This window comes from Bradysia coprophila, assembly GCF_014529535.1.
Source record: "Bradysia coprophila strain Holo2 chromosome IV unlocalized genomic scaffold, BU_Bcop_v1 contig_106, whole genome shotgun sequence".
NCBI classification, from domain to species: domain Eukaryota; kingdom Metazoa; phylum Arthropoda; class Insecta; order Diptera; family Sciaridae; genus Bradysia; species Bradysia coprophila.
In genome coordinates this window covers 3,562,252-3,581,254 of record NW_023503372.1, presented here as the reverse complement: position 1 = coordinate 3,581,254, position 19,003 = coordinate 3,562,252, and the positions used below count along the sequence as shown (strand labels likewise).

Here is a 19,003-nt window from a genome sequence, read left to right as displayed (position 1 = left end):
TTTAACTATTCACTTTTAAGACACAGGTACATTGTTGTACATGGAAAATCCGGGAATTTCGATAAAGGCTGTGTAACTTATAATATAGCTGTAGTTTTTATAATATAGCTGCATGACTTATAAAATTATAGTTACTAAACGCATATTCTGTTAATGTTGGTTATTTACGTGCAATATAAGTTACACAACTATATTATGGATTACAGAGCTACATTATGCACCGTGGACACATTTTATAGCTAGGATCTACATATTGTGGCTGTGTACTCTATATCATAGCTGTGTAACGCATATTTGACGTATGAAAAATATAGCTGTGTGCTGCATATCAGAAAATGTATGGGACCATAAATTCAAGTTATGATTCGTACTGACTCTTGGTCGGACTCAATGTTAATATATAAACAAAAACTGTTCTAAAATATCTTGGCTGATTGTAATGAAGCTTGATCATCAGGTTATAGTAATCCGTACAAACACAGACGAATGAAAATATTAGAAATTTTACTGCGTTAGACACGAATTAATTAATTAGCAAAGTCGTAAAAATCAAACTCGTCATTTCACAGAAAATAAAACGAATTAGCGATTCGCGTGGTTACAGTTCACTTTCTTTCAGAACCTAAAACAATCCTTGTAGTGACAACTCACAAAAGTAAAATATAAAAACTACAGACTTGAATAAGGCTGTGTGCCACATTATATAGCTGTAGAATTTATATTGCCGTACCAACGCTTCGAAATAAAACCGTGTTGAAGCACAAGCAAAGTTAGCACATCAGCAGCATAGGTGACGGTCGGATTCTCAGGTTAAGCATCATTCGGCGCGGTTAGTACTTGGATGGGTGACCGCAAAATTCATGAAAGTTTATGAAAAAAAAAAATTATTTCTCGTGATAGATTTGAAATGCATCTCACAGCTATAATATAAATTACACAGCTATTTTAACTATACAGTCTTCGCAATATGCATTTCACAGCTATATGCCAAAAAATGGGGGTGCTAAGTCCACTTATAGCTCTCACACGTATATTGGGATTTTCCATGTATACAGACTCTAGACCTATGAAGGCTTAAAACCGGTCATGTTTTACTCCTAGCCTGACTTGAGCTACCAGAAACCTGTTTTGTACTGAACCTAATGTAATCAATTTAGCCCTGAATTAATCTGAAACCTGAAGATAAATAATTGAAACCTGATAAGATAAGGTTCGACGTGAAATTTTCGTACAATTTTTCGGGTAGAGCTGAAACCAGACCTGTCACTTTTAAATAAAACGGGTTAGGTCAGGAATTTTCAGGTCAAGTTATTTTTTGACCGTGTTCGACCGTATTAGTATTAGTTCGATTATTTATTATAATTTCTGTTTTTGAAAAATTCGTTTTTTTACTGGCTGTGGCTGTGGAATTTCTTTGCTTATCTTAAAATAAATTCTTAATTAGTTCGAATCTTTGTGTACTGTAATTATCACTGTTAAACAAATATTTATTTTGTGATTTTTCTTACAGCAGACAACGCTAGCTTAAAATCATTTATCTGATTCGATGGTTTTATCTGTTTCTTGAATCCACAAACATTATTCACGTAAAGTGTACTGGAGCTCGTTCAGAAACTCTTCGTTAAGTTTCACCTGGTGAGGATTTTGACACTTCTTTCATATAAAATATGTCAAAATCTTCACTTTGGGTAACGAATTTTTAGTTACTGAACGAGTTCCTGGTATAGAAGTAGTAGATTCAGTAAAATGAGATGCGAAATGGGCGTGTTTTCTATGTAAATGCCAAATCAAGTACTTCAATGTCTACAAAACACAAGGAAATGTGGGCTGAGATTTGTAAAATTTGTTGACAAGGATAAACGTTTCTTTCATAATTTTCCTGGGTGTGCAGACTGAACTTTTAGTTAACAAAGTTCCAAGTTAGGTTCACTGATGTAGACACATCAAATTTGCAACTATTTCTCAATGAAAATATGGTGCTGGTTTTTCATATAAAAAAAAACAAATTGTTGAAATGGAAACATCCATCGTCTGTACATTTTAATGTATCACCTCCGGTTACAATGATATTTTTACAAATCAACATGTAACCGAGCAAAATAAAATTTATTTTTAGTTCTTATGATGAGTGTTAGCAAAAAAAAACACATACTGAACACCGAACATGCAGTGTGTACAAGAATATGATTGTTAGATGATGATATTTCAAGGTCTGTACATGCCCAAACTTTGAACTCTAAAGTGAATAAAAAAAATGTTTTTTTTTGTAGAAGCATTGACTGTATTGTATTTTATGAAACCGAAGCAATGACGACAGACGAATTGTTCGGTATGCAAATAAAATTCGATTCAATTTTCGTAATTCTACAGAGTACACCGAGACTAGAGAGACACGAGCGAGGAATGTTTTCAAATTTGAAATATTCATTATACAAACTACAGTGGACGTCAGTGAAATTTAGAATCGCTCGAGTTGGAATTTCCTATTTTCTTTCAGAGGTGCGAGGTGTGATTAACCGTATTTATTCACGAAACAAAAATGTAAATTCGTTTTACTACATTTTTCAAAACAAAAACGAAAGTGACAGTTCAGAGGAGATAGACATTTTCTCCCCCGAACTGTCATTTTATCATGGCCTTTCGAATGGAGAAGATAAGGTTCACCATACCGCAACCGCACATATGAAATAGTTATTTGTTCATGGAAGGAAAATAAGTTGGAAATTTCATTTCGAGGGTGTCGTTTGTTGTCAGATCGTAGCGAGGACCATAGGTCACACAAAAAAATTAAATTTCCTACTTTTATCCCAAGGTCAACACAACGTTTTTCACAACAAAGGCTACCAAAGTTTCAGCTGAGGTGAGAAAATGACTAGTTACACGCCCTCGCGTGTAAAGACGTGTAAGTATATATGTGTCGACCAGCTGACTCCAAAATTCATACATCTTCTGTTCAAGGTTTAATTAATACTCGCCCACAGCAATTGACAGCAGATGGAAATGCAATTTTTCGCGTCTATTGCCAATAAACTTTGTAGACGTATGTCTGCTACAATTTTCATTTTTCAATGACTACCACCACAATATTCTCCAATTTAATTCATAATTTATCTAAAAATTTTCTCTTCGGAGGATTGTGTCGTATATATTACATAAAAATAGCCATCACATTCCATTCCTTTAAAAAAAATCATTTAACACTGCAACACAGCGTCTCTTCAGGCTACACCATGCAATATATTTCGTTCTTTCCTACCACTATCATACCAACGCAAATAATTATTTTGTATTAAATTCAAGTTCGTTAAAAGCAACGTGATGGCAGTGATTAAAAAACAAATTTTATTGACCTACCATCTGTCCGACATCATTATCTCTCGTCTCGTCGTTTGATTTTCAGCTGATTATACCTCCACGATTCAATTCATTCCAATGTGTTCAATAACAGCAATCGAAGAACTAGTATCCATTCGTGTACTTAGCGACCATATGATCAGAATAAATAAATTGACAAGTGGGAACCTTGAAATTCCTAGTTCATTTAAAACGAATTTAAGATTCAATTCCTAAAAGAAGAAATAAAACAATATTCAATAATGAAATATACAATTTAATACTTGTTGAGATAAAGATGGAAGAAGAAAAAAAAAGCAAATCTCAACTGCTCAATTATCTTTTCTAAAATCGAAGGTCAACTTCTTACAGCCAAGCTCTGATAATTATTATTACACTTTTAACATACATGAGCGTACCTCACCGCGTATAAATCTGCATATAATACATACGTATATATGCAAACAAAGTCTATCGGTTGTACGACGCGAAGTGAGGTGTACCTTTTTTCTGTTCAAATTATATGGACTGTGAACGTGAACACCTTAACGACATATTATGTAAATTTAAATTGCAACGACGTGTTATGTAAAGTGCGCACGTTTTATTATCTAATATTACAAAAAGCATGATTTACGACAATTATATGACAAAAATGAGATATTAAAATACTACACACAGGAGATGTGTGTTTCACTTTTTCGGTTATAACATTTGAAATGGGACAGCAGCTCCATGTCATCGAATATATATTATAGGCAACGAATTTAACATTAGCATCGATAGCTGTCTCTACCCAGTAAAAGAAAACAAATCAGAAAAGGTTTCTCGCAACGGAAATATTTAAGAGATCAATAAATTGGGTTAAAATGTGATTCCTTTATGTCTTCTACGGTTGTGTCTGAAAAATGATGTCGCATACATCACCAAGGAGAGTAAAGATTCTATAAATGTTTCATATGCTAAGGGAGAAACGAAGAACAAAACAAATAAGTAGGTGGAAAGCCATCTTTATAGTCTACTTTTACGTCACCAAAGCTGTAAATCAATGAGGGTTAAATTTAGACCGCTGAGGTAATTACGAATTCTATCTATTTTTCGATCAGGCGCAACGCAGAGTTTTATGTTCACTGTGGAAAATTTGAAACGTTTTAGTAACTTTTACGTATCCTACACAATCAAATGACAGAAGAACATAAGACCAATGAAGTTAATTTATCAGAGCTATTTTAGCCTTTTGGAAACGGTAAATATATCGCGATGTAATCATTGAATCTGTTGCCTTTTTTTACACTTGACACAAATAATTTTAGACAAAATCTATTCCTTCATTTGTTTTATCATACAGTCTGCTATAAAAGAAAAGAATTGCCTTATTGCTTATTTTGCCTTCGTATTCGCTGACGATAGCAGATGATTAGTGTTTAGAAATCGGTTAATATTTGTTGAAGCTTTATGAGAAATGGTTCTAAACACAAACAACAGTACCCTACTGGGCACTAAGCTCTTAGCTAGTGATCTCAGGACGCGCAGAATTGCACAAGCCAGAGTTCGAGGAATTCCCGGGGCGAACAAAATAAAGCTTTTACACTTACCAACCTGCACTAGCAAGCTTAATGCTAAAAATCCCCATATAATGCCAGAGCAGTATAGTTTTTTTTGAATTGTAGCTAGGACTCGACTTTAAGATTAAGACAAACGAGGTACGTATTCAAAATATTCGTATAAAGTACATCAAAAAAGCAAATTAATTTTGGTGAATAAAAAGGTCCCTTATCTGATAAACAAAAAGGATTGCACAGTGCAAATAGTCCCTTTAGAATAATTTTGGCTATTTACACGGTGCGAATATAAATGGCATTATAAAGAGACTACTTGCACGGAGTTATAATAAAGAGACTATTTGGATAGTCTGCCAATAGTCAAAAAGTTACAAAGTTACTATACTAATACTTCTGTTTATAATAGCTGTTCGCACACCTTGTAAATAGTCGCTCAATAAAATTTACTGCTACTCGCACCGTATTTTAGGAATCTCTAGTATTTTTAAGAATTTCGATCTCAGTTTACTAAATACTAAATGAATCAGATCACGTATGCTCTACGAAAAAAAACTCATAGAGTGGAATTTAGCTGAGTTTTTTGATCTGAAAATTGATGTTGTAAACATCTAAACGCAAGTAAAATAAACAACGGAAAGTCATTGCGTTTTAGATCACTCGTAACCAAGCAAAACAACACGCGTTGATATACAGGAATTTTTATTGAATGATGAGCATCAGCAATTCTCCAAGTCTATCAGAATTGTAGAATGTAGTATGCATATAGGAGGTAATAGTGTTGCGTATTTAGTCATTGCGTATCATAAAAAAAAATTATTTATTTCCAATGTTTTTCTTAGTGACTTATACCATACCTAATGTTTGTTCATCATTTTATAAAAATAATTGCTAATGTTCAAACAGTCGATTAAAATACGGAAATAATATGCGCAAGAGACTATAATAAAGCGATTGCGACTTGTAATTAAAAGACGTCTTGAAAACTTGAAACAATCATATGTGTTGTGTGGAAACTTTAGACGTTACTTCAGGTCTAATGAATTTCGTCGTCTTTTAAAGGGGAGCGACATGGTGGACGTAAATGGTACTATTTTTTGTTGCCTATTAAATTGTTAAGATTCGTGTTTTGTGTGATCTGAAAGGACGGTTAAATATATATTTTCCCAGAAGTGAAAATTGACCTGCCTCAAAACTAACTGTAAAATTTACTTGAAACCCATTTGATAAATTTTGTCCTGACCTGTTATAACTTGAAATATACAAATTAGGTCGACCTGTCAGCTTCGGTTTCCGGTTGACCTGAATTTTTTTACAATTTGTTATATGGTCTGTTGACCGAGGTCGACCTATTTCGAGTCTTAGTCTGATATATCCAGCGTTTAAAAATTATCTGAATCGACTGTACCAAGATTGGCCATTTCTGACTTCAGAACACGAATCCAGCTACTGACTTTTTGGTCCTCCCTTCGAAATCATTATCTGTTCATCTACGTGAACCACTCCAGGTGAGCAGTGTGATCCCTAGGATCATAGACTAATGCTATCAGTAACTAGACCCCAGTTCGTTAAGTTAAAGTGCATATAATAGATGAGAGGTAAAATGAATTTTATTTACCCGAACTTCTCCAATTCGAAAGTCGTACCTATGAACATACTGGGACTATAACTAACAACATGGAATTAATTACTGGTATCGCTGAACAAAACAGAGAAAAAAGCAAAACAATAAACACATTAAACGAGCACGATTTATGGGCTCCCCTTTTCGATACATTTATAATATTGATTTAAGGGCACACATGATAAAAGTAACATATATCAGTCTCCAGTCAGTTGCCATATTCAAGATAATCGGCTGGGTATACCCATACATGAAGGAACTAGTCCGGCTCAGAAGTCGATAATTTTACTTTACCTAATTAAACTTGTACTATAAATCTTATACACAATGCCACCAATGTACTGGATTTTTGTTATTCTCTACGGTCACCCTTGTAACTTCCGTTTTTTCTATTTCAGATTGTTCACATATTTTCATCTTATCCGAGGGTAACATTCTAAATATATATTGTATTAGGCTATAGAGGTTACACTTGACTAGTTTCAATCAGATAATTTCATATGTAGAGAAGTGAAAAGACATCGGCTAATATCAAGAGTATTATAATCTCGAGTGAAAAGACGGTTGCCGACTATATTTTCCATATTTGCTGCATACAGAATTTGAATTATTTGTTGTTCCTCCGGTGTACCGAGCATATCATTGTCACATTGTAGCCCACTTCTGGGCTTAGTTTATGTAATTCGAATGGAAGGAAGATTTTATGATGCAAAAATTGTATTTGAACGATAGTTTGTTCAACTGCTGAATGGGAGGATGAACTAAAAATTTACCTCTGATCGTATCGGCATAATGTTTATGTAAATGTTGATCCGACGATTTGAATAATTTTGAACCCTGATAGCGAAAACCGTAGCGTTCATTATGGAGCTAATGAAATGGGTTTTGGTGTAGATTATTTTGTTGGATGCGCCTCTCTGTTGTTAAAATTACATAAAATATGTTAAGCGAACCCTTAAACGCCTTTTCATGCCGATGTGTGTTTATATGTTTGCACGGCAATGGGAACATATTCTTCTAAAACACACCTTTTCAGTGTAATCTGTCGTCTCCCATTCCATTTAACAAGGTCTGAATATGGGTTTTGAGGTTTGTTTTTAATTTTAGTAATACCACGACTACCAATTCTGGAAAAGGCTATTACAATACAATGAATGTATGGTCTCATATACGTACGTCTCCCTATGCAAGCCTTTTAATGTTAAGTTCTGCATCAGTCCACGGTTTGAAATCTGCGCCATTTCTTAAACTTGACCGGTGCAAATTTAGATCGGACAAAAAATGTCTTCTTTGCCTATCTTTTGCGTCTAAGTCAATGTGATAGCAAGATCAAGAACATTGGCTGACTTTACGGCTTGTTGTGATTTTTTCTATGAGTCCTGATGTTTCCACTTTAACCAAACAGTCACGTTACAATGAGATGGATAATAATGGTAAATGTGGTTCAGTTACTTACTTACTTATTATTAGACTACATCTTAAGCGAACACAGATTTTGCGAAATTATATAGACGAGACAAATGATACAGGAAAACCAGGCAAACTACAAATCCTTTCGTTGATTTGTACACAGAGAGAAATCCTGGATTAGATTTAAATCTTTTTCGGATTACATATAGGACCAAATTTATTTTTGGATTGAAATCTAATTTTTCGAAAGATTACTTGCATTTAATCTTTCGAAAATAATCTGTCAATGGATTAGATCGAAATCTTCTAAGAGATTACAATTTTTTTTATTTTGAAATTGAAAATTTGTTTTCAACATTTATTTGAATATTGAATCAGATTTACTTGTTTTATTTATTCTGAAATTGGGAATTTTATTTGTTTAGTTGAAATTAAATGTTTTTTTTTTACTTACTTTGATCAGGATTTGAACTCTTTCACCTCGGTACCTCCGTATCTCCAGTCCTGTACTTTACCATTGAGCTATTGGGTTCTTAATCTTAGCAAGATTAATTTCGAACCGTTGTTACGGAGATTTTAATCTTTCAAAGATTAAAAAATAATCTTCTGAACGAAACCTTTGTACCAACTGAGGTAACCATCATAGTAAACGAGTTCAAATCCTAATCGAAGGCAACATTTTTTTTTCTTCATTTTTTTAATTATTCAATAAATGATTATTATATTTCATAAATCTGGATAAAAATAAGGAAGGTGAGCCTGGCAAAAGTATTGAAAAGTAGGAAAATATTATAATAAAACGATATTTTGCGCCCCATATTTAATTGTACAATTGATTAAGAAGCATAACGGACCAATTTGCATGGAAGAATTTATTTAATTTTTCAACGATTCAACTCAAAAATCATTATTCCTAAAGAAAAGCAAAAAAAAAGTCTCAAACATTTCTGTGCTGTGGTTTTTAGTTTTACTTTGAATCGCTAACATATGACAAAAAATTACACCATAACCATAACCATAACAACGTTCTTTGAAAAAAAAAATTTCGTGGCAAAAATTTCTATATTTAACTTCACTTCTCACTGGTACTATCAATTTTAGCCATTTTAATCCAAAACGTAATCTATTGAAAGATTTAATTTTTGTAATCTTTGAAAAAAGATTGAAATGAAATCTTTAGAGAAATTTAAAATGTTCGTAATCTTTCCAAAGATTAAACATTTAATCCGACTTTTTTCTCTGTGTAAGACATGACTTCAGAATGAAATAGTTGGAAGAAAGTAGCAAGAAATGTAATTTTTACTCAAGGTGCTGAATAGGCTAAAACACTCATGAAGGCTGTTTTATTCATATCAGGGCCTATTTTTGTATTTTTTTTTTCAAAAAACTTGCGTTTTAGCTGACTTTCAACTATTTTGTTTGATACATGACACTGTCCGCTTTCAAATGAAGTCGAGCATGATTGATTTGAGAGATGAGAGCGTCAATAATAAAACAAAATCATTGAGAGCCGGCTAAAACACAAGGCTGAGCTCAAGAGTTGCCAAAACCGTTCGAAATGATTTGGAATTGGAGTTTTTGGAATTTTTTGGCCATTTTTTTAGAAAAAATTTCCAAAGATAGACCGTGATTCGAGACACTAGAAAATTTTGAAGTCACTCGTCGTCTAATAGTAACAGAAATTGGAGACGCTTAAAATCTAATAAAAGCATGACGAAATCGACCACGAACATTTCTTCACATCGAAATGAGAAAAGATTCATTCATCATTGACACACCTACCAAAAATACCTCTAGCGAAGGTTGTCTGAATACATAACGAAGTGTCTCCTTTATAAATCAATTCATTTGAATTAAAATCGTTCTAATTAAATCATTCTAATACGCACTCAATCTAGATTGAAAGATTTCCAGCCAACGATTTTGTAAGTTAGTCGTTTAAGCCTTTCACAGACAACAAGTAAAATTATTATCGAATTTGCTACTTGTTATGAACTACGTATTTCATTCATTGACAGACAATCTTGTACTTCACTGGTTTCAATATGCAATTTGCCATACAAAACCACATCAGACAGAGCATAATAAAACAAAAGGTTTTTTAATTTTTTTTTTCTGGTAACTGGAGCACTTTGTATTAATTTCATCCTACCTGACGCATACTAATTGGATTTCGAACATATCCAATAATGAGTTCATTACATTGTAATTATTTTGCTCTCTAATTGATAAATATGTATGATTCACTTTTGAAAAAAACGCATCACATTTACTATACCAACCTTCATTTTGTAACGCATTGGTTTGATAAATTTTTGTTATCTAACCGCAATTAATTACACGTATGTGTGTATGATTCCAAGCGAATGAAATTAAATGAAATTCAATTTCAAATTTTATTGTTTATTATGTTCAGTTATGTGATTGTACAACAAATATGCATACCTCATAGATTTGGAATGAATGGAACAATATTTTTGTGCGGTTCGTTTTCAATAATAAATGGACGCGTCCATAGATATATTATTTACCAGCACTGTAATTGCAAAAACATGTAATTAATAATAGTGGCTGTATATTTGGAAAATACTATAAATTGTAATTAATGTATTCATTCATCAACAATGCAAAAATATTTAATTTTTATTCGTTTACTGCATTCTCGTCATCAAGTCGATGCAAATCAGAGGCGGCAGATATGGCGAAAACGTTTGCATACGACAAACATATGCTGTGCAGTGTCACATGCGAATATCACCATTTAGAATTTTGCATGTTCTGTACCACTACGGGCGGAAAATTATACACGATATCAGTCTGTCCCAATTTAATTTTTTGTCCGTCAGAAACCATTAAACCATTTGCCTATAAACAACATAATGGTCTCTCACCTGTTTATACCACAAATCCATTCTTTCAATGTTAAATTCTGAGTTCTAAATTCATCTTTTCACTAAAATTAATATAAAAGAATTCTCCGCGATCTGTGTAGTACTTTGAAGTCTAATAGTAGGTTACATTGGATGCTGCGAAAGTAACTCATTACATGAGGCAACACTTTTGTGATAAAATCAAATTCACAGGTGTGCTTTTGAGCATCAAGCTTCGGTAACTGTCTTTTCGACAAGTGTAAAAGTTATAATCCGAGGCTTGTCAAAAAACAGTTGCCGAAGCAAGTTTATCAAAAACATGCGAGTTTCTGAAGTTATGAAGTTCGTAGCAACATCCAACGTATAATGTATTCTGGTTTACTACCTGCCCCATGATTTCCACAAAGGAAAATGAAAGAAATGAACCGAAAATAGAACACATGTAATGGATCGTTTTGGCAGAGGGCAAATTGCGATATAATGGTCAACTTTCGCATGGGGTAGGTAGAAAATTAATTTACATTGATTCGACAGACGTCAAATTCAATACAATGCTACATTCAATAAATCTATTACTTCTATTGTCACGGTGGGTTTGAACGAATTTTAAATAAACCTGTAAGTTTCCAACCCGGTTTTTTTCATAAGCGAGTTGGATGAGGGAAGTGCTGTGCAAGTAAACAAGTTTTAGAAAAATCCCTAGAGCTGTTTCTGAGAAACAGCAACAGCGTCAGTCAGGGCTTGTGAAACAGTGAGGGCTGAAGGTTTACATTGGAATTGGTAGAGGGACAAATTCTAAGGTTTACAGTGTAAAAATTATTGCTCTCGATAATTTCTTAATGGAGCAAAAACAGCTGAAAGTCAAGATTTCACCATGTTGAAAGACAGATATCTCATTTACTAAACAACCGAGGAAGCTTGTAAATGGTGATCCCAGACTAGTTTTGCAAACCCTTTCGAATAGCAAACAAAATGTTTTTAAATCGAAGTTTTCTGTTACCTTTTCAGAAATTGCATTTTTAGACTACCCTCGGCGAACTTTGGCCGCTTCCATACCTTACTGGTATGAGTATTTCACATCCATGTGGTAGCTCATGTGATAGTCTGGAGTATCAGCTTTACAATGATTTCAAATATGCCATGTACAAGAAATTCATGTACAACATTTCATGTACAAGAAATTTTGATGAAAGAGCTTTGCATTGAGATCGCTCTACTTGCAAATCTAGAGCTATCTAAATAAAATTATGTATTTTCAAGACTTTTTGTCATTTAAATTCATTTTTTGATTAAAATATTTGTTTTTGTTCATAAGATGACGCTGTTGCTGGTTCTTAGAAACAGCTCTGTGGATTTTTCTAAAACTTGTTTACTTGAACAGCACTTCCCTCCCCCAACTCGCTTATGAAAAAAACCGGGTTGGAAACTTACAGGTTTATTTAAAATTCGTTCAAACCCACCGTGTTATGTCATCTCAATTTTAGTTTGCTTTGGCCGCAAAATCTTTTACTTCATTAGTTTTACCATTCATTTGACTATATTAGGGAAAACAAGCCATCATTACTCATTTTGTCGTGGTTGTCAACAACAGATGACTAGCTACTTACTCAGGTGGGTAGTTTTCCACAAGTTTGTCTAAACGAGGTGTAAGCTGCCAAAAATTTACGGTAGTTACTCTCGAGTATAACTTTGATAAAATGCTTAGGTTTGAAATAACTCGAAAAATCAGCTGAATACAGACAACATTACAGACAATGATTATGTTATTCAATCCTTTTTTATGCTTTTGATGGTCACTAGCAAAAAATTCATTCTATTAATAGTAAATTAATTGGATGTCATGTTTAAATGGACGAAAAAAAACCGATATATTAATAACCGACTTAAATAGACTTCTTCCTGATAATTTTTTGTGCACACAAAAAATCTGTGAAATAATTGCTCGCAGATTGAAACTTTATTCTCTGTTCGCTCACCGTACCAATAATTTGTTTTTTTTATAATATTCATGTTGTGACCATCATCGAAATCGAGAAAATGATAATTTCAAACGAAAATCTAAAGGTCATGGTTGGAACCAGATTTAATCAGCTGATTGATTATAATTACACAGTGTAAACGTTCAGGTAAATGTGTGTCTGTATCACTCTGCTATATTAACACAGCAACACTCAAACAGTACGTTACGCATTCCATCACAACGTAATTGATGTGAATGAGTACACTTTAGAGACTCGGCATTATTATAGCACGATCGATGGAATTGATTTCATGAACAACCGAAATTGTTTATTTTGGTTTGGCTTTTTTATTTACGAGAGAAGAGAAGACCACAAAACAAAAAATCCATCACCAAAACTCATACGTATAGTGATATGTGTTTATGTTATTGAACGAAGATTATTTTTGTAATAAACAAGTGTGATGGTCATGGTCCGGGTCCTATGAGATACGCATAGATTCAAGAATGCCTGCAAATTGAAAACACGTAAAATAAACTTGAATAATAAAAAAAAGTCATCAACGCATTTGTAAATATAAACCTCAATGTCATCTATTAAATAATGGTTTTACGAGAAAATTGATAATAAAATGGTAATGAAATTTGTGTTCGCTCTTATGCGACATCTAAATGATTTATCACAAGCTGGTTATTGTATTACCATGATCATGTGAACACAGTGGCAAAACAAAAGATATGAATGCTGCCATTCATCCGCAGCGAACAAAAGCTGACAGTAAGAACCATTTACATTTTAAATTATTCGGCGCCTCGGTGGAAATGCATGGAAATAGTTTAGTTTGTATACGAATGTCTGAGATGAACATCTTTTATACCAATGTGTCACCTCTCAGGTGGACCTGTTTAATTAGGTTTACCTGTACCTGATCGTTACCTGAATATGATTTAGTATCTTGGAAGTGACCTAATCTGCCTTGAAACTTGAAAATCAAAATTCAGCTTATCTGACCAGATTTTTCAAGAAATCTCATCTGGTTACCTAAACCTGAATTTGGCCCAGTTAGTTTCAGGTTCCCTTAAAACTTGAACCTGACATGGAAAATTTCAGGTTTTTAACTTCAGATTTCTGATCAGGTCAAACCTTACCGAGCATTATTAGAAAAGCAAGAACGAAATTGTGCGATGCAACATATTATATTTACCCTTTAGGTCTGAGATCATTAACGTGTAACGATCTCAGCTATTTTTTCTTTTCTTCCATCTCATTTCCATGGTTAGGTTATTGTTGTAAGCCGTTTCGAACAATGTCATCCGATACATCATCTGCTATTGACAAAAATAAACGACCAGTCAAAAAACCCTTAAGGGGTAAATGTGACGCAAGTCGTTTATCTGTCTCACAAAATAGGTGATATCGTTGAGGGTGACGCATTCTGCGCCTGTACGCAAAAGTTTTATCAACACAAGATGAACCCAAACAATGGGTTGTGATTTCCGCCATTTTAAGAAGAAGAAGAATTGCGATCAAGGTATATGACGCTCGTAAATAATACATGTATTCTGGTTGTTTATGTTTTGACTCGGTAGTAGAGTTTGTATTTTTTAAGTAAAATTACAAAATTATTACCGTTTGAGTAGAAATTACTTGTGAAATTGGAGAAAGAAAATTACAAAGTTGGCGCTGGAGTCGATTTTTGCGGCTAAATCTGTAATTTCCATCACAACCCAGTTAAGAGAGAAAATTTTACAACAAAAATTGCGTCACAAGTGGCAGATGATTCGGTTTTCTTCCATCTTTTAGGACGTATTTTTCCATATTTTAACCATTATCCTAACCGTAGTTTCCTCATCACCTGCCACTTGTGACGCAATTTTTTTTAAAGTTTTCTTTCTAAAATTGTTCATCTGTTATCGATAACGACGACGAAAATAATGACAAGCTCTGGGTAATATGGTCGCTTATATAGTAAAACGCATGTTTAAAAAATTGAAGTACAAGATTTGAAATCAACAGATTAATACTTTGATGGATGTAATAGACCCGATAATAATACTGGTCAGATGCTTATGCTTGCCGTCTACAACAGGTTAATAGTATTTTCTATAGCAACAAAATGTTGAAAGTATTGGCGTTGAAACGTTTGCAGACAATCATGAGAATTGTTGTTGTATGGGATCTATGACTTGACTCGATCAATGAATTTTGATTGAAGTAAAATCTATCACTTCATTTGTTTGAACATAGATTTTCCTATTTAACGAAACGTTAGCTATAGCTACCAATGAAAAGTTTCCTTGTGGATAACAAATGATACAGTAGTTATAATGGAAGAACAAAATACACGTTTCAACTCGCTTTCTGTCGTAACGAGAGAAATGTAGCTCCTATTTTGATTTCTTCAACCTCCAAATATTTTCCATGTTAATGCTAGGAGCAGCGCTATGCTTAACCCCATGATATGATAGCATTTACGCGCCTTGCTTCCTCATTGTATGGTAATTGTTAAGAGGAATTCTAGCTGCATACCGTTTGCTTTGCCAAGGCGAAACAAACATCCGATCGAAAAGAAGTTAAAGAACAGAAAAAGACGAAGAAAAAAAAGGTAAAATCCTTTGGGCAAAACACACAAAGTTTTCATATTTCGGGAAGAGTGAAAGCTAATTTCGTTTTTGTTTATTTCAAATTTCAATCGAAGTAATTAAAATTCCGCAATATTTACGGATCTTATGTACCATCCATCGGGTGTTTAGATTATAATGGGAATACTTGTACTAATAAAAAGTAATTATACCCAAGACGACTTAAGGGCTCTCTGTGAACGTTCTTGTAAACGATGCAAAACCGTTTACGAACTTAATGTAAAAATGTAACAGGTTTAGCATTATCTGTGCAATGGACGTGCCAATGAAGCTTCATCGAACTTATAGTGGTTTCGATGGACATGGTCTTTTTCTATGTACATAATTGATTCACTTACATTGTTGCATTATTTCCACACGACTGCTGTACGTAATGTTGGCAGACTAAACTCGTGTTGCTTCAGTGCTTTCTACAGTATTTTAACGACTAAGAACCATTGTAACAAAAGCTTTAAAAAGGAAAAACTACGTATCGAGATCAGAAAATGTCACTTTTATCACCCCGTTTCTTTGTTGCGAATGCTTTTCTATTCCATAAAAACTAGATATTATCCTTTAATCGGATTCGGCAAATCCCTCTATCTCATTTTGTGACTGATGTTTGCCCAGCACCATTTCATGTCGTATTATCAAACCGCCGAAAAGTTTACAGTTCATTCATCAAAGTGGTTATTATGCCGTCTATGCGAAGCTGGACGTTTAGGTTGATTCGTTCCGATTTGTTTGTTAATCAAAATTGGTGTATATCTACGATGCTTTGCAGAGCACACACCAATTTGATATCAAGACATTTTACTCGTATAGGTATACGTTGTTGGCTAAAAAAAATGGTAATATAAACCGAAGATTTATTTATGTTGTTTTTTTTGCACCTTTTCTTTTATATTAATAATAGTTTGAATGTCAATGTTGTAGAACCAGTCAAACGAGATACGTATTTTAATGATAGGTTAATCAACTCTTGCACATATAAATTGTCTGAATCAAAGTAAATTACCAGTCTGTGCATAGAGCAAAGCATACACATCTTTTTCCTCTGTAACGTAGTATCCAAATAAAACATAACATGAGAGTCATGTTAGATATTAATTAATAGCATGCATCATTTTAACATTCAATTCAATGTCTAAACATAAAACTAAACAATTGCATATATGTGCGTCGTATATATATGTGCTGTGTGTGTGATTAATGCAGCTTATGTAACTCAACGATGACATAAATTTGAATAAGTTTGAATATTAGTTTCGGGATTCTATATCAAATGGAAGAGGAAACGAATTTTTTTGAAATTAAAAGTTTGTTTTTTGTGTGCTGTGGATTTGCATAATTAAATCTGTGAATGAATGTGCCTTGCACTTGATATTAAAAAAAAGTTGTTGAAAAATATAATTTCCTTGCAGTCACATCAATGCGAAGAATACAGTGCTCACTGTAAAGCCATTAGTCAGTCGAGAAGGTCTTTAAAATTAAAGAGTTTTCCTTTAAACAAAATAGAAAAGAAAAACAAACGCTACGACCTTCTTTGCAAGACCGATACAGCAGCTATTTACAGTCAGAAATTAAAAAAAAACGTTTTGCTTTCTATTAGCTCCTTTGCTCCTTTGTACGCTCACAGTTTCCTTGAGAATCCAATTTAACATTAAAATTCGCTTTGACATGCATGTAGAAAATGCGAATGATTTTTATGTTTCGCAAGACATAAGTTTAAAAGAAAAATTCTTTTCGAGTGTGCGTTACGAAAATTCGCTCTTTATTCACACAACCGCGTTAAGAATATTCGTTTTGGTCGACACCGATGCGTTCCTTCAGGAATTAGTCGTTTCGTTAGAAAATAATTGTCGAAGTGAATTGTCTCGCTTTAGTGATACAATTTAGTCTAAAAATTGAAAATCTAGATTCAGCGTTTTAGTATTTAGTTGCAAGTCGAAAAGAAAGTAAAAATCTAGATTTTCATTTGTTTAACGAATTGTATCCTTGAACAACTCCAAACCACAGCTACTCCCAAATCAAAAAAATAAATCGGATTTCACAGTACATACCACGACTGTATGTCATTTTAATTTCCATTTCACTGGTGGCAAGTATGTCACTAAATGAGATCTATCACTTCTTTTGGTCATAGTATTTTCTAAGGCTCGGAGCAGGTCAGGTCAACCTGACCTGAATTATCTGTTAACCTGACCTGACCTGAAATTTAATTACCTGACCTGATCTGACCTGAAGTGATCTTTAACCTGTTTCGACCTGACCTGAAAAAACCTGACCTGACCTGATTTTTTTTTTAAATTTTTTTACATTTCTGATAATTTTATAAATTATGTCAAAATTATATAAAAGTTCTATTCTGCTAAGTATTTATTAATTAAAAACGAAAAAAAAAACATTTTGAAAAACAGTCAAGCAATGAAGGCTATTTTAAACACGAGCCTGATGTTGATTTCGGGTACTTTTAAGAGGCAAAGCACAATTACACAATTACTACAATACATCCCACCTAAATGATTTATTTTTACAGTCAAATGATATGCCTCAATATTTCATTGTTTTGTTGAACTATTGTTTTGTCCTGACAAGCGTTATGTAAATTGTCCTTGAAGATCAACGACATTAATGTTTTGGACTACTGGAATTCCTATTCTGGAACATTTCCCTCTTTGCCGAGTATAGCCCGCGATTTTTTCGCGGTTCAGTCCGGATCGGCCTGTGTTGAACTGTTTGGAGCTGTTGTCTCTCACACACAAAACTAAACACGCGGTTATGTGCGTTAAATCGTTGTACAAACCTTAAGAGCGATCACCCCTTGGCAAATTTCTAGCCTACATTTCGGCGCAAAAATATTCGTTTTTTGATGATTTCTCTGAAGCGAAATCTTTTTTTGAAAAAGTAAAACTATTAAAGCATGCAAAAATGTGTTACCTTTAAAAAAAAAGTTGGTTTCTGGTTAATAACTTATAAGTTATCAACCACAAATCAATTTTTCCTTTAAAAGTAACTGATTCTTGCATGCTTTAATGGTTGTTCTTTTTCAAAAAAAAGATTTTGGTTCAGAGAAATTATCAAAAAACGAATATTTTTGCGCAGAAATGTAGACTAGAAATTTGCCAAGGGGTGAGCACTCTTAAATTTTGTTCCTCTTCCGAAAATACTGAATTATTGTTTTTTATATTTATGATTTCTACCGTTTAAAATGTTCGACTTATTTCTTCAATAAATCACGAAGAAAACAATAACAATATATTGGCTAATCAGATCGTTTGGTATTCTCTTCAAAACAATGCTTCCTGACTCAGATCTAAGCTGAAAACGCCCATAATATTCAAATTTTTCTTTTATCAAATTCAGGTCAGATCAGGTCAGATCAGGTATTTTTCATATTAGGTCAGGTTCAGGTCAGGTCAGGTTTGGAAATTACCTGAACCTGACCTGATTCCCTCAGGTATTTTTTCTCATGACCTGACCTGACCTGAACCTGACCTGTTCCGAGCCTTAGTATTTTCAACAGATTGATGGAAAATCTTTTACTTCATTATGTTTAATATACATTTTGGCAAATTTCAGCGACGATTTGTTTCTCTTCTGTCGGTAATTCGATAACAGATGA

The 19,003-nt window shown here is 33.5% G+C and overlaps 1 protein-coding gene across 2 annotated transcripts in view; it reads left to right on the top strand.

The window, feature by feature from the left end:
- The window catches only part of LOC119070964 (Ig-like and fibronectin type-III domain-containing protein 2), a 71,233-nt gene that overhangs the window by 14,497 nt on the left and 37,733 nt on the right, over positions 1 to 19,003 (top strand). The window lies entirely within an intron of this gene.